Source organism: Phyllostomus hastatus, unplaced genomic scaffold, assembly GCF_019186645.2.
Source record: "Phyllostomus hastatus isolate PE091 unplaced genomic scaffold, TTU_PhHast_1.1 phas_scaffold_21, whole genome shotgun sequence".
Lineage (NCBI taxonomy): Eukaryota > Metazoa > Chordata > Mammalia > Chiroptera > Phyllostomidae > Phyllostomus > Phyllostomus hastatus.
Genome location: NW_025334017.1, coordinates 17268521 through 17283205, shown reverse-complemented (window position 1 = coordinate 17283205; position 14685 = coordinate 17268521).

Genomic DNA, 14685 nt, shown 5'->3' with positions numbered 1-14685 from the left:
ACCATCGTAAAACTTTGTGGCATACAACAGCCGTTTAGCTAACTCAGGATTCTCTGAGCGGGTTGGGTGGTTCTTCTATTATACTTTGGTTCTGCTCAGCTGGGCTCTTTCATACCTTTTTGGTCAGTTGGTAGGTCTGCTGCTGGCTAGATGAGCTAGGATGGCCTCACTCAGAGATGCAAGAGAGGCAACATATTAGTGGCCACTTTTGCAACATAACACGGGTAGTAAGGAAACATGGCACCGAGAGAACATGGACTTAATACAGAAGTTTAGTTTGAGCTGCATGGTTGGGGAAAGGACTTCATTGAGAAAGTGACAGTTGAGCTGAGATCCAAAGACTGGGAAGGGGTTAACTTAGTGAAGAGAGGGAAAAACAGTCCAAAGAGTGGGTGAGTGTAGGCAAATCGCCCTCCCCTGACCCCATTCTTAGCTCTACAACTTCTGCTTCCCAGAATACGGTACCAGCCTCCAGCTGATTATTCAAGTCAAAAATCTAGGAGACATTCTTTACCCCAGGTACACTGGCTATTCTTGCTTATTGCACCTCCAAAAAGAAACATCCTTGATCATTCCTTCTTCCTCTATTTTCCTTTTTTTCCCCTTCTTCATTTCTTCTACATTACCATAATCTAAGCTAATATCGTCATTCACCTTTATTACAGATCTTTTCACTGGTCTCTCCATGTCCACAGTTACACACTGAAATGCAAAATAAAAAATGTAGATCAGTTCATGCCAACATTTCAAAGCCTCTGATGACTGATCAGAATGTTTGTGTCTCCCCCAAATTCATATGTTAGAATCCGAACCCCAAAGATGATGGTATGAGGAGGTAGAGCCTTTGAAGGTACTTAAATCATGAGAGCGGAGCCCTCATGAATGGGATTAATGTTCTTGTAAATAGAGACCCCAGAGAGCTCCCTAGCTCCTACCCTGTTACACTAAAAAGGTGGCCACGGAAGAGAACTGATGGCCACCAAAGAGGACGAGGCTCTTACCAAACACTGACTTTCTCAGCACAATGATCTTGGACTCCAGAGCCTTCAGAACTGTGAGAAATAAATTTCTGTTTTCTATAAGCCACCCAGTTTATGGTATTTTTGTTATAGCAACTCACATGAACTGAGTATATTTAAAATAAAAACTTAAATTCTTATTCTGGCTATGAAGGATCTGCCTCATTCTTGCCTACCCATCTGTGTTCTCTCACCACCACACTGTGACATAGCTACGATATCTTTCTTTCCTTTCCTTTCTTTCCTTCCTTTTCTAGCACATTTCAGACTCAGTTTTGTGTTTATTGTTCTCTCTGCCTAGAGCACACCTTTCATAGAGCATCATATAACAGCTAACCCCTTCTCATCACACAGAATTCTGCTTAAAAGGTAGCTACAGAGTGAGCCTTTCTCTGATCACCTACTTACTGCCAAAGCTACTGTTTTTTGTTTCCTCTGAAGCACAGGTAATGCTCTTAAATTAAATTATTTGTTTATATGCTATTTCTGTTGCCCATGACTAGAATATATTCCTCATGAGACTAGGCACTTTGCTATCTTGTTCACAGATAATAATACTCCTCACGCCACCACAGTCCTTGTCTCATAGTAGGAACTCAATAATTAGTTGAGTTTGTCGGTGAATATATGAGTTAGTGAATGAAAACCCCATGGCAGAGGAGCATGGCGTGTGCGAGAAAACCAGTGAGGCTGGAGAGGAGGAGGCGGGTGTCATGACATGCGATATAGCTGGAGGGGGAGGTAGGGGTCAGGTCACATAGGGCATTTTGACCATGCTAAGGAATTTGGTCAGAGTTCTCCAGAGAAACAGGGCCAGTAGAAACAAAACTAGTTTTATTATAAAGAATTGGCTCATGTGAGCATGGAGGCTAAATCCCAATGTATGGAATGTATGCACTCAGCAAGCTGGAGACCTAGGAAAGCTGATGGTACAAATGCCAGTCTAAAAACTGGCAGGCTCAAGACGCAAGAAGAACTGATCTTTATGGCTGAGTCTGAAGTCTGGGAAAAAAATAAAAAAACAATATCCCAGCTTACACAGTCAGGCAGGAGGACGTTCCTCTCCTTCCTTTACCTTTTTGTTTTGATCAGGTCTTCAGTTGCCTTGCTGAGCCTCACTCACTTTAGGGAGGGCAATCTGTTTTATTCAGTCTACCAATTCAAATGGTAATCTCATGCAGAAACACCCTCACAAACACTCTTAGAATAGTGTTCAGGGCAAAACTCTGGACATCTTGTGGCCCGATTAAGTTGATACAAATTGAACATCATAGTCCTTATCTTAGTATCAATGTGTATGTGTTTGAGCAAGTCATGTAACTCTTACATCTTTCAGCAAATGCCCTCATGTATTGGATTAGTTATTGTTGAATAAATATATATTGAATTGCATTTTTTCAATCTCAAACAAATATATGAAATGAATGTGTTCTAGAAACCCTTCTTGTGAGATCTGGGCTCTTTGACCTGACATTTTAAAGCATGTATCAGCACAACTGTTCTCAAGCCTTTTCACTGCTGCTTTCTGCTAGGTCACATCATGTCAGAGAAGAGGAGCTGCGAATGGGAAGACCAAGTCCCTTGGCCAATGTCCTAGGGGGGCTGGCCTTAAATTTTTGTCTTCCCTCTCCAGTGTTCTTTCCACTATATCAGGATCAATCTTTCTCTCCCTTTTCTCTTTCTCTGACTCCTTCTCTCTTCTTCTCTACCATTTTGATGTTTTGTAAAGTTCTTTTTTTATTTTTTAAAATATATTTTATTGATTATGCTATTACAGTTGTCCCATTTTCCCCACTTCACTCCCCTCCACCCTGTATACCCTCTCCCACCCATATCCCCCACTTTAGTCATGTCCACTGTGTCATACTTATAAGTTGTTTAGCTTCTACATTTCCCATACTATTCTTACCCTCCCCCTATCTATTTTCAACCTACAAGCTATACTACTTATTCTCTGTACCTTTTTCCCCTCTCTCCTCCTCCCACTCCCCTGTTGCTAACCCTCCATGTGATCTCCATTTCTGTGGTTCTGTTCCTGTTCTGGTTGTTTGCTTAGTTTCTTTTGGTTTTGCTTTAGGTGTGGTTGTTAATAATTGTGAGTTTGCTGTCCTTTTACTATACATGTTTTTTTTAATCTTCTTTTCTTAGATAAGTCCCTTTAACGTTTCATAAAATAAGGGCTTGGTGATGATGAACTCTTTTAACTTGACCTTATCTAAGAAGCACTTTATCTGCCCTTCTATTCTAAATGAAAGCTTTGCTGGATAGAGCAATCTGGGATGTAGGTCCTTGTCTTTCATGACTTGGAATACTTCTTTCCAGCCCCTTCTTGCCTGTAAGGTCTCTTTTGAGAAATCAGCTGACAGTCTGGTGGGAACTCCTTTGTAGGTGACTGTCCCCTTATCTCTTGCTGCTTCTAGGATTCTCTCCTTCATTTTTACCTTGGCTAATGTAATTATGATGTGCCTTGGTGTGTTTCTTCTTGGGTCCAACTTCTTTGGGGCTTTCTGAGCTTCCTGAATTTCCTGGAAGTCTATTTCCTTTGCCAGAATGGGGAAGTTCTCCTTTATTATTTGTTCAAATACGTGTTCAATCTGTTGCTTTTCCTCTTCCCCTTCTGGTACCCCTATAATTTGGATGTTGGAATGTTTAAAGATGTCCTGGAGGTTCCTAAGCTTCTCCTCATTTTTTTTGAATTCTTATTTCTCCATTCTTTCCTGTTTGGTTGTTTTTTTTCTTCCTTCTGGTCCACTCTATTGTTTTGAGTCCCAGTTTCCTTCCCATCACTATTGGTTCTCCATGCATGTTCCTTCATCTCTTTTATGGTAACCTGCATTTTTTCATGTAATTTGCGCCCAAAATCAATTAATTCTGTGAGCTTCCTGATCATCAGTGTTTTGAACTGTGCACTGATAGGCTATCTTTTGGTTGCTTAAAATGATGAGTCCTGGGTCATTGATCTGTTCTTCTGTTTGAGACATGCCTCTCTCTCTCTCTCTCTCTCTTGGTCTGGTCACTCCTGTTACCGTGAGGGGAGGAGCCTTAGGTGCTTACCTGGGGCTGGGCACCCCAATTGCTAGATTGTGACATTGTATGTGGGGGCGGGGGTGGGGGCGGGAGGAAACAACGGTGGTAGCTCTGTTCTCCTGGGACCTCAGTCCCTTCACTGGGATCCTGGGTTGCGCGCTCTGTCCTGGTCCACAATGCCGCCTCACTGGGTCTGCCAGCTGCCACTTGCGTGCTCAGGGTCCACCCACTGCGATCTTGTGCACCCCAGATGCCTTACTTGTTCCCAGTTGCCTCTTGCGCCCAGTTCTCCCTGTTCTCTGCATGCCAAGACCCGCGCTGGCTGCTCCTCTCCGCCCCTCCTACCGGTCTGGATGGACGGGTCTATTTCAACTTCTTGGCTGTCCAACTTCCATTCAGATAAATTCTCTATCAGTTCTGGGTGTTATTCTGCCTCTAAATTGTTGTTGTTCTAATCTTGGTTGTGTGTGGAGGTACGGTGCATCCACCTATGCCTCCATCTTGGCCAGAAGCCGATGTTTTGTAAAGTTCTTAAACGAATGTAAATAAATTACTTTAAGTAGTCAGTCAGTGCCATTCCTTACTTGGAATAAGGAGAGTGTGTGTCCATGGGCAGTGAACCACCGAGGATAGCTTTCAAAATCTCTGAGAATTATTGTTTCAGGGTACAGACAATATAACTTGATTTTCCAGTTACTTTTCTTAAACTACTACTGGCTTTTCACAGACTTTGTCATCAACTACTATGTGATATTTGTATTTTTATTGTAAAAGCAGAACAATCATATTTTTCATCACATTATATGGATTCCAATTTATTTAGGGTGGTTTAAGAGAGATCCTATAGAGGCAAAGAGTCCATTAACCACATTCACTCCTTTATTCAGCTCTACTCACTGAGAACTCATCCTGTGCTGGCTGCTGCATTCACCACTCTAACCCAGGTGCTCTGGGGAAAGTAGGAGTAGATAGCTACACACACAACAGGGTCATTATTTGAAATTTTGTTCAGTCTTATTCCAGGTATTTATTTAAATTATGTTATTATTTTGTCAGTCTTAGTCTCCTCCTCCTCACCCTTTTCATTGCATTTAGAAATTAAGAACTGTAGAAATGAAGAACCACATCCTATCTAGTTAAGAACTATGATAGACTGTAGGTATTTGCTATTAATTATGCCTGAACAATATAACTTCAAATGCATCCATTCTATGTTAAATAGCTTAAGGAAATTGTTTTAATAGAAATAAAATCTCTCTCCAGGAAAAGATTTAGTTTTTATTTGTTTGGTTTTGTTTAGTTTTTGCTCTTTAAATGTTCAGTATTTGAGTGGTGAATTTAGTATGTGCTTAGCATGGTATCTAGCATAATAAGTGCTCCACAAAAGTCAATATCATAGATTTGTCAGTGTTTTCCAATTTAAATAATTCAAAAAATAAAGTAGAACTTTTAAATGATATTGCTGTTAAAATTGTTAGCTAAGTTATATTGGTAATTTTACTTATGATTATGGCCTTGTGCTTGACACTCTACTAAACACTGTGAGCATTTATCTCATTATTAATACATTAATTTTTCATGTTGCTTTGAAAAATTAATATAAACCACCCCCCTCTCCCCCAAAGAGAGGGTATGTCAAAGGGAGAGAGGGGCCCATTGATGGAGCTGCCAATGGCCTGAGCTGGAACAATTTGAACAATAAAATAAAGTAGTAATGGGTTATAACACAAAGTAAAAAATAAATATCTCTGAGTCTATGCTGAGATAAATGAATGAATGAATAAATAAGAAGAGACAAATCTCCCACGCAGAGGGTTCCAAATAGTTTATATAGATACTCTGTCTTCAAAGAAGGTAGAGCATAACTACCCACTCCTTCCTTAAGGGTGGCCAGTACATAGTGACTTCCTTCCAAAGAGGGGGGAAGACTGTGCAGTGGAGAAACATGACAAACACACCTTGGCCAGGTGTTAAGGTCAACATTAACAGTGATAAGTCATGTTACCAGTATGTACCCCTTATGTTCTGTGGTGAAAATGGTACCTTCCACTTGTGGTCTTCCTCTTCAGAATGTATAAGCCCAGTTTAATAATGACAAATACATCAGATAAATCCCACCCAGTACAGGGATTTTAACAAAATACCTGACTAGTACTCCTCAAAACTGTCAAAGTCATCAAAAATAAGGAAAGTCTAAGAAACTGTCACAGGCAGGAGAAGCTGAAGCAAATCTGACAAGTAAAGTAATCTGGTACCCTGGATGGAGTCCTGGAACATGAAATAGACATCAGGTAAAAACTAAGGAAATCTGAATAAAATATGAAAAAAAGTAGAGCAAAGCTTTTTGGCTTAAAAAATGATACATACTCATTGTTAGAAGTTTCATGAAAACTTGAGTATAATGAAGAAAAAATGCCAATACTATATGATAAAATTTATGTTACTATTACATGAATACTTTTCTAGATTAATCTATCTACTTCTAGATCAATATATTTATCTACTAAATAGGTGGAAACAGAGCATATACATATACATATACACATACAAATATATACAGGTACACATATTTATGGTATTTATAGGAGGCATGAAGACAATTTTATAAAATAGGATTTTTGTGTTTTAAATTTTGAGCATATTTAATTTTTTACATTATGGAATATATCAAACATACAGAAAATAATAAACTGACCCTTACATGTTCACTGGGAAGATTTTACCATATTTGCTGCAGATTAAAAAAAATAAGCAATAGTTTTGTGTGAGGTAGAGCCCTACCCCTTTGTCTCGTTCTTTCACTCTCATTTCTATCAGGACAATCACTGTGCTCAAGGTGGTGGTGCATATTCTTTCCATTCCTGTTTGTGTGTTACTTTATATGTACCTATTCATTACTGATGTAGTATTTCTTTATGTCTTTAAACAACTGGTATGATATTTTAAGTTCATTTAAAAATTTACTCTTTTAAAATGTTTTTAATTTAATTTAATTTAATTTTAGTTTAGTTTAGTTTTTTTGCCATGACCATTTAGCCCCCCATATCCTCTTCCTCCTCCACTTGCTCCCTGCCGCAGTCACCACACTGTTGTCTGTGTCCATGAGTTCTTTCTCTCTTTTTCTCTTTTGCTTAACCCTTTCGCCCACTGGAACCTCCCCTTCCTCTGCCCTGAGCTGCCAGCCTGTTTTCTATCTATGAGTCTGTTTCTATTTTGCTTGCTGGTTCAGTTTGTTCATTAGATTCCACATCTGGGTGAAATCATATGTTACTTGTCTTTCTCTGACTGGCTTATTTCACTTAGCATAATGGCCCCCAGGTCCATCCATTGCCATCACAAATGGTAAAATTTTCTTTTTTTAACAGCCAAGTAGTATTCCACCATGTAAATATATCATAGCTGTTTTATCCACTCTTTTACTGGTGGACACACGGACTATTTTCAGATCTTGGCTATTGTAAATAATGCTGCTGTGAACATAGGGGTTCATACATTCTTTCTGATTGGTGTTTTGGAATTCTTAGGATATGGTCCCAAGAGTGGGATTGCTGGGTCAAATGGAAGTTCAGTTTTTATTTTTTTGAGGACCTTCAACACTGTTTTCCACAGTATTGTACCAATCTGCATTCCCACCAACAGAACATTGTCCTCCTCTCCACATCCTCAGCAACACTTCTTGTTTGTTGATTTATTACTTCCAGAATGTTTTGCAAAGCAGCCGCACCATTTTACATTCCCACTGGCAGCATTCAAGGGCTCCAATTTCTCCACATCTTTGCCAATGCTAGTTAGTTTTTTTAAAATATAATTTTATTTTATATTCTTTTAAAGATTTACTTATTTACCTTTAGACAGAGGGGAAGGGAGGGAGAAAGAGAGGGAGAGAAACATCAATGTGCCCTTGCCTCTTGCACGCCCCCAACTGGGGACGTGGCTCATGACCCAGGTATGTGCCCTGACTGGGAATCAGACTGGCAACGCTTCTGTTTTCAGGCTGGCACTCAGTCCACTGAACTGTACCAGCCAGGGCTGCTTAGTTTCTGATTTTACTGATTCTAGTCACCCTAGCGGGTGTTAGTGGTATCTCATTGTGGTTTTTATTCCCATTTCCCTGATGGCTAATAATGTTGAGCATCTTTTCATGTTCTTACTGGCCACTTGTATATCTTTTTTGGAGAAATATCTATTGAAAATCCTTTACCCATTTCAAATGGGTTGCTTTTTTTGATTGCCGAGTTATTAGAGCTTTTAAAAATATATTCTAGATATGTTCCGTATCAGATGTGTTAGTAACCAATTGTACTTCACATTTTATCTTCATGGTTTTGTTCATATGCATTTTTTTCTTTATTGGTTTTCAGTGCCAGTAGGAGTTTTTCTGAGTCTTCACAGATATTTTTAGTGAGCAGTTGGAGGTTTATGTAGTCAATGCATTAAAAGTGATTGCAGCCATTATTCCTTTCTGATGCTTCAATTATCCAAGAGTTAGCCAGTGGGAGCCTTTTCAGCTCACTACTCAGTGTTTGACATGTTTCTATTTTTCTTAAACACATCCTGGGTTCTAGCACGAGATATGTAAGCTCACCGGTACGGTCTCTTCTTATGGCTTAGACCCAGCCAGTTCTCCAAGGAACAGCTACAATTGCTTCCAACTGAAAACTCCAAATTCCTTATTGAATCATTTTCTTGAGATTGATTTTGGAATAGTGAGTCTGCTAAGTAAAAAGTTGAAAGCATCATTTTGACTGTTAGCTGTAATGGTCACTGAAACAATATGCTGATCTTTTTAAACAATTGAATATTACAGCCAAAAAGCTGGGTCAAATTGTAGCTTGTTGTGCTCTCATACTTTTGAACTAAAGTAGCAAAAGTCTGTAATAGTCCATTTGAGATAATACACTGTACTTGTACTAGAGACACTTCAATGTAGTTTAATATACTCACAGGCTTAGCTTAATGGGAAGGAAGAGTAATATTTCTTCACATCACCAGTTTTTAGAAATACTTTTCATTCTGATAGCAGAATCTAAGAAATACAGTGTTTATATAACAGATACCTTGGAGTGAAAAGTTAAGTCACCTATCAGAATGTACCCAAATCTACATGGTCTGGCACAAATGATGCCCTTGTTTTATTACAAAATCATAAGCATGTAATTCTGTAACATAACAATATTACACTCAAACACACCATATGACATTTTACGTGAAATGTTCAAATTAAAACTATGAATTATTATGCCCATATTATTACCCTACCAACCTCACTCAAGCAGGCCTTACTTCTGCTGGACTCTGTATATTATGGATGTAACCAAAACACTTAGATAATTTTCAGAAGCAATTACTTTTTATCTAGGTGATGTTATAGCATAGAAAAAATGTATATATTATTATTTTTTAAAAGATTTTTATTTATTTATTTTTAGACAGAGGGGAAAAGAGGGAAAAAGACATTGATGTGTGATTGCCTCTCGCGCAGCCCCCACTGGGGACCTGGCCTGCAACCCAGGCATGTGCCCTGACTCGGGATTGACCTGGTGACCCTTTTTTCTATAGCCCACGCTCAGTCCACTGAGCTATCCCAGCCAGGGCCATATATTTATTATTAAAAAGGGTGCCTTGAACTTTTATTTTCTTCAAAAATTCTCACACATTTCTCACTTTATTTCTATGTTATAACATTATCTCAAGACAGTTGAAAAAATGTAGACTTGTTAATCACTCCCTTGCTGATACTTCCCAATTCTCCCCTGCAGCAATGATCACCTTGTACGTAAATACTTGATTGGACAATGAATGGTGTTTGTGTCTGTCTGTCCTGCTAGCAGGTAGACTGTGTGTGCAGATACATGCTGCACCAGTCACTGCTGCACGCCCCGGAAGCTGGGACAGTGTCTTAGATGTAAGAGATGATCAATACATTTTTGTTGAACAAATCATATTTGTTGAAAATATTATTCTCAAATTTGTAATTTGCCTCTTAAGTTATGCTTTCAAACAAATGGCTAATTACATTTATGTGGCTCATTTTAAATAATTACACACTATGGTCCATATTACTATTGTAATTTGCTTTTATGTTTTGAAAGCTCTTCAGCTTGAGTTAAATTAACATTCACCTCTCCTCCCCCATTCTTCTAAAAGGTTTCATTTTATGTCATTAACTTTTTAATCCTTTTAAAATGTACTTCATTTTAAGTTATGAATAAACACAATACATGGTCAATATGGCTAATTAGTAATTTTCCCCAGAAACACTGATTTAGTAACATATGTCTTCCCTGATAATTTGGGACCCCATGCATTTCTTTTCCTCTGTTTGTCACAAGGAAGCTTCTCTAAAATATGTGCCTAGAAATGAGACCAGAATCCTAAATCTTTTAAAAAATATTTTATTGATTATGCCATTATAGTTGTCCCAATTTTTCCCCCTCTGCCCCTTCCACCCAGTACTCCCATTCTCTCTAGCAATCCCCCCTCTTAGTTCATGTCCACGGGTGATGCATATAAATTCTTTGCCTACTCTACTTCCATACTGTTCTTTCCATTGCCCTGTCTATTTTGTACCTACCCATTTGTACTTCTTAATCCCTGCACTTTCCCCCCTCCTTTTCTCCTTCCCCCTCCCAGCTGATAACCTTCCAAATGATCTCCATATCTATGATTCTGTTCCTGTTCTGCTTATTTGCTTAGTTTGTTTTTTAGATTCAGTTGTTCATAGTTGTGAATTTGTTACCATTTTAATGTTCATAGTTTTGATCTTCTTTTTCATATATAATTCTCTTTAACATTTCATATAATATTGGCTTGTAATGAAGAACTACCTTAGTTTTACCTCGTCTGGGAAGTATTTTATCTGCCCTTCAACTTTAAATGATAGCTTTGCTGGGTAGAGTAATCTAGGTTGTAGGTCCTTGTTTTTCATTATTTTGAATACTTCTTGCCAGTCCTTTCTTGCCTGCAAAGTTTCTTTTGAGAAATCAGATGCTAGTCTTATGGGAACTCCTGTGTAGGTAACTCTCTGCTTTTCTCTTGCTGCTTTTAAGATTCTGTCTTTATCTTTAACATTTGGCATTTTAATTATGATGTGTCTTGGTGTGGTCCTCTTTGGGTCCAACTTGTTTGGGAATCTCTGTGCTTCTTGGACTTTTTGTCCATTTTCTTCACCAAAGTAGGGAACTTTTCTTTCATTTTTTTTCAAATAAGTTTTCAATTTCTCTCTCTTCCTCTTCTCCCTCTGGCATCCCATGATTCGAATGTTAGTACATTGGGAGATGTCCCAGAGGCTCCTTAGTCTATTCTCATTTTGTAAAAATTCTTTTTTTCTTCTTGCTGTTGTGGTTGAATGTTTTTTTCTTCCTTATGTTCCAAATTGTTGATTTGATTCTCAGCTTTATCCCCTTCATTGTTGGTTCCCTGTAGATTCCTCTTTATTTTGCTTAATGTAACCTTTATTTCTGACTGGGTCTTTTTTATGCTGTTATAGTACCCACTGTGTTCTTTGAGCATCCTTATGACCAGTGTTTTGAACTCTGCATCTGATAGCTTGCTTATCTCCATTTCGTTTAGTTCTTTTCTGTTTATTTTTTCTTTCTGTTCTTTCATTTGTGCTGTATTTCTTTGTCTCCTCAATTTGGCAGCCTCCCTGTGTTTGTTACTGTGTATTAGGTAGAGCTACTTTGACTTCCTGTCTTAATAGTGTGGCCTATTGTAGAAAAGGGCACCCAGGAATATAGGGCAGAGCCTTAGGTAATCACCAGGCTCTGTGTGGGGGAGGGCTCAGAGAGTGGGCAATACTGCTGCCTAGCCTGTGGAGATTTGTCGGGGAGAAAGCTGTCTCCCAGTTGCCAGTCAATTTTCTTTCTCCCCATATGCCACTTGTGCCTTTCTAGCTGAATTCCAGGGGGATGGGTCTGCATAAGTTCTAAGACCTTTGTGGACCCTTTAAGTGGAGTTTCCTGAGAATCCTGCAGTTTCTTCCACCACTCCAACCCCTACCGATTTTTACAGCCAGAAGTTATGGGGGCTGATCTTCTTGATGCTGGAATCCTGGGTGGGGTGGTCTGGTCTGGGGCTGGGATCTCTTGCTCTTGAAGTGTCCCTCCTGACTTTTATCCACCCCATGTAAATGTGGGACTGCCTGTTCTGCCGCCTCTCAGTGCCACTCCACCTCTCAGCACCTCTCAGAGAGTCTCTGCATCTCCCTCCTACCTGTCCGGATGAGTGTGGCTTCTTTAAATTCTTGGTTGTTAGACTTCCATATAGCTTAATTTTCTGATGAATCTAGGTGATATTTGCTTTGTAGTCTAGCTGTAAATTTTCCTGTAGTTTTGAGGGAGGAGAAGTGTGTATATGTATGCCTCCATCTTAACTGGAAGTCCACAAAAGTGTTCTTGATCCTATCTTTACCTTTGCACATTTTGCTCCAGGAACATGGATTTTTCCAGAAGAGTGGGAACAATCTCTGAGATCTTGGTCAATTTGAACTCTCAGCTAGCTTGTGTTGTCAAGTCTACCTTAAAAACGTAGTTTCAGTTCTTTTTCATAGATAATATTCTGGTCTTCTGCTTTGGGAATTGCATTAAGCAGCAGGCAACAGAGGCAAGGATGACTTAGATAAGGTAGCAATGTATTGCTCTCTCACATAAAACAAGGACTGAGGTAAGCTGTCCATAGCTTGTACAGAGGCTCCACAAAGTCATCTGGAACGCAGACTTCTTTCTTTCTTTGCAACAAGACAGCAGTCTAGCTGTTATATACAGACTTTTGACTACCAACATTTTTCAGAAAGGCTGAAGGGCAAAATAAGTTTCCCCTAAAGTCATGCTCCCCTATTTTAGAATGAAATTTATTGGGGTAACATCAGTTAGTAAGATCATTTGGTTTCAAGTGTACGTTTTTATGATACATGATCTGTATATTGCATTGTGTGTCCACCACCCAAAGTCATATATCATCTTTTGTCACCATGTATTTGGTCCCCTTTTCCATTTACCACCCTCTTCACACCCTTCCTTCTGGTAACTACCATACTGTTTTCTGTGTCTATGAGTTTCAGTATTATATCCCACATATGAGTGAAATCATGTGGTTCTTAGCTTTTTCTGATTGAATTATTTTGTTTAGCATGATATTCTCAAGGTACATGCATGTTGTTGCAAATAGCAGTATTTAATCTTTTCTTATGGGTGAGTATTCCAGAGTATATTGGAATTTGTACATCTTCTTTTTTCTATCCATCGAAGGACACCTTGGTTGTCTCCATGTCTTGGCCACAATGAGTAATGCTGCAATGAACATAAGGGTTCATACATGTTTGCAAATAAATGTTTTCAAATTTTTTGAGTAGATACCTAGAAGAGGGATTGCTAGGCCATATGATAACTCTATTTTTAATATTTTGAGGAACCACCATACTGTTTTCCATAGTGACTGTATCAGTTTATATTCCCATCAGCAGTGAACGAAGTTTCCTTTTTCTCCACAACCTCTCCAACACTTGTTATTACTTGTCTTGTTGACAGTAACCATTCTAACAGGTGTGAGGTGGTATCTTAGATTGTAGTTTTGATTTTCATTTCCCCAGTAGCTAGTGAAGTTGAACATCTTTTCATATATCTGTTGGCCATTTTGTATGTCTTCTTGGGAGAAGTGTCTGTTCAGGTGTTCTGCCCATTTTTTAAATTGAATTGTTAGTTTGGTGTTGAACTGTATATTTTGCATATTAACCCTTTGTTAGAGCTGTTGTTTACAAATATTTTCTCCCATTTGGTTGTTTGCCTTCTTGTCTTGTTGCAGGTTTCTTTTGCTGAACAGAAGCTTTTTAGTTTGATATAGTCCCATTCATTTATTTTTGCCTTTACTTCCCTTGCGTTTGGGGCCAAATTCATAAAATTTTCTCCATAAACAAAGCCCATTAGTTTAATACCCATGTTTTCTTCTATGTGATTTATTGTTTCAGGTCTTATATTTGGGTCTTTGATTCATTTTGAATTAATTTTTGTATATGGGGCAAACTGTAATCCAGTTTTACTCTTTTGCATGTGGCTTTCAAGTTGTCCAAACGCCATCTATTGAAGAGGCTTTCTTTTCTCCACTGTGTGTTTTTGGCTCCTTTGTTAAAATTTTTTTTACCCATATACCTGTGGTTTTATTTCTGGGCTCTCAATTCTGTTCCATTGGTCTATGTGTCTGTTTTTCTGCCAATACCATGCTGTTCTGATTATCATAGCTCTGTAATATACCCTGAAGTCAGGTAGTGTGACTTCACTACTTATAGCTTTGTTCTTTTTTTCCTCAGGATTGCTTTTGCTCTGCAGGTTTTGTTTCGGGTTTTTGGTGGTGGTGGTTCCATACAAATCGGATGATTTTTTGTTCTATTGCTTTAAAAAATGCCATTGGACTCTGGCCACTGTGGTTCAGTTGGTTGGAGTGTTGTCTTGTAACCAAAGGGTTATGGATTTGATTCCCTAGTTTGGGCGCATTTGGGAAACAACCAATTGATGCTTATCTCTTGCATCATTGTTTCTCTCTCTCCCTTCCTCTTTCTCTAAAAGCAATGAAAAAATATCCTTGGGCGAGGATAAAAAAATACCATTGGAACTTCTATGGGGATTGTATTAAATCTGTATATTGC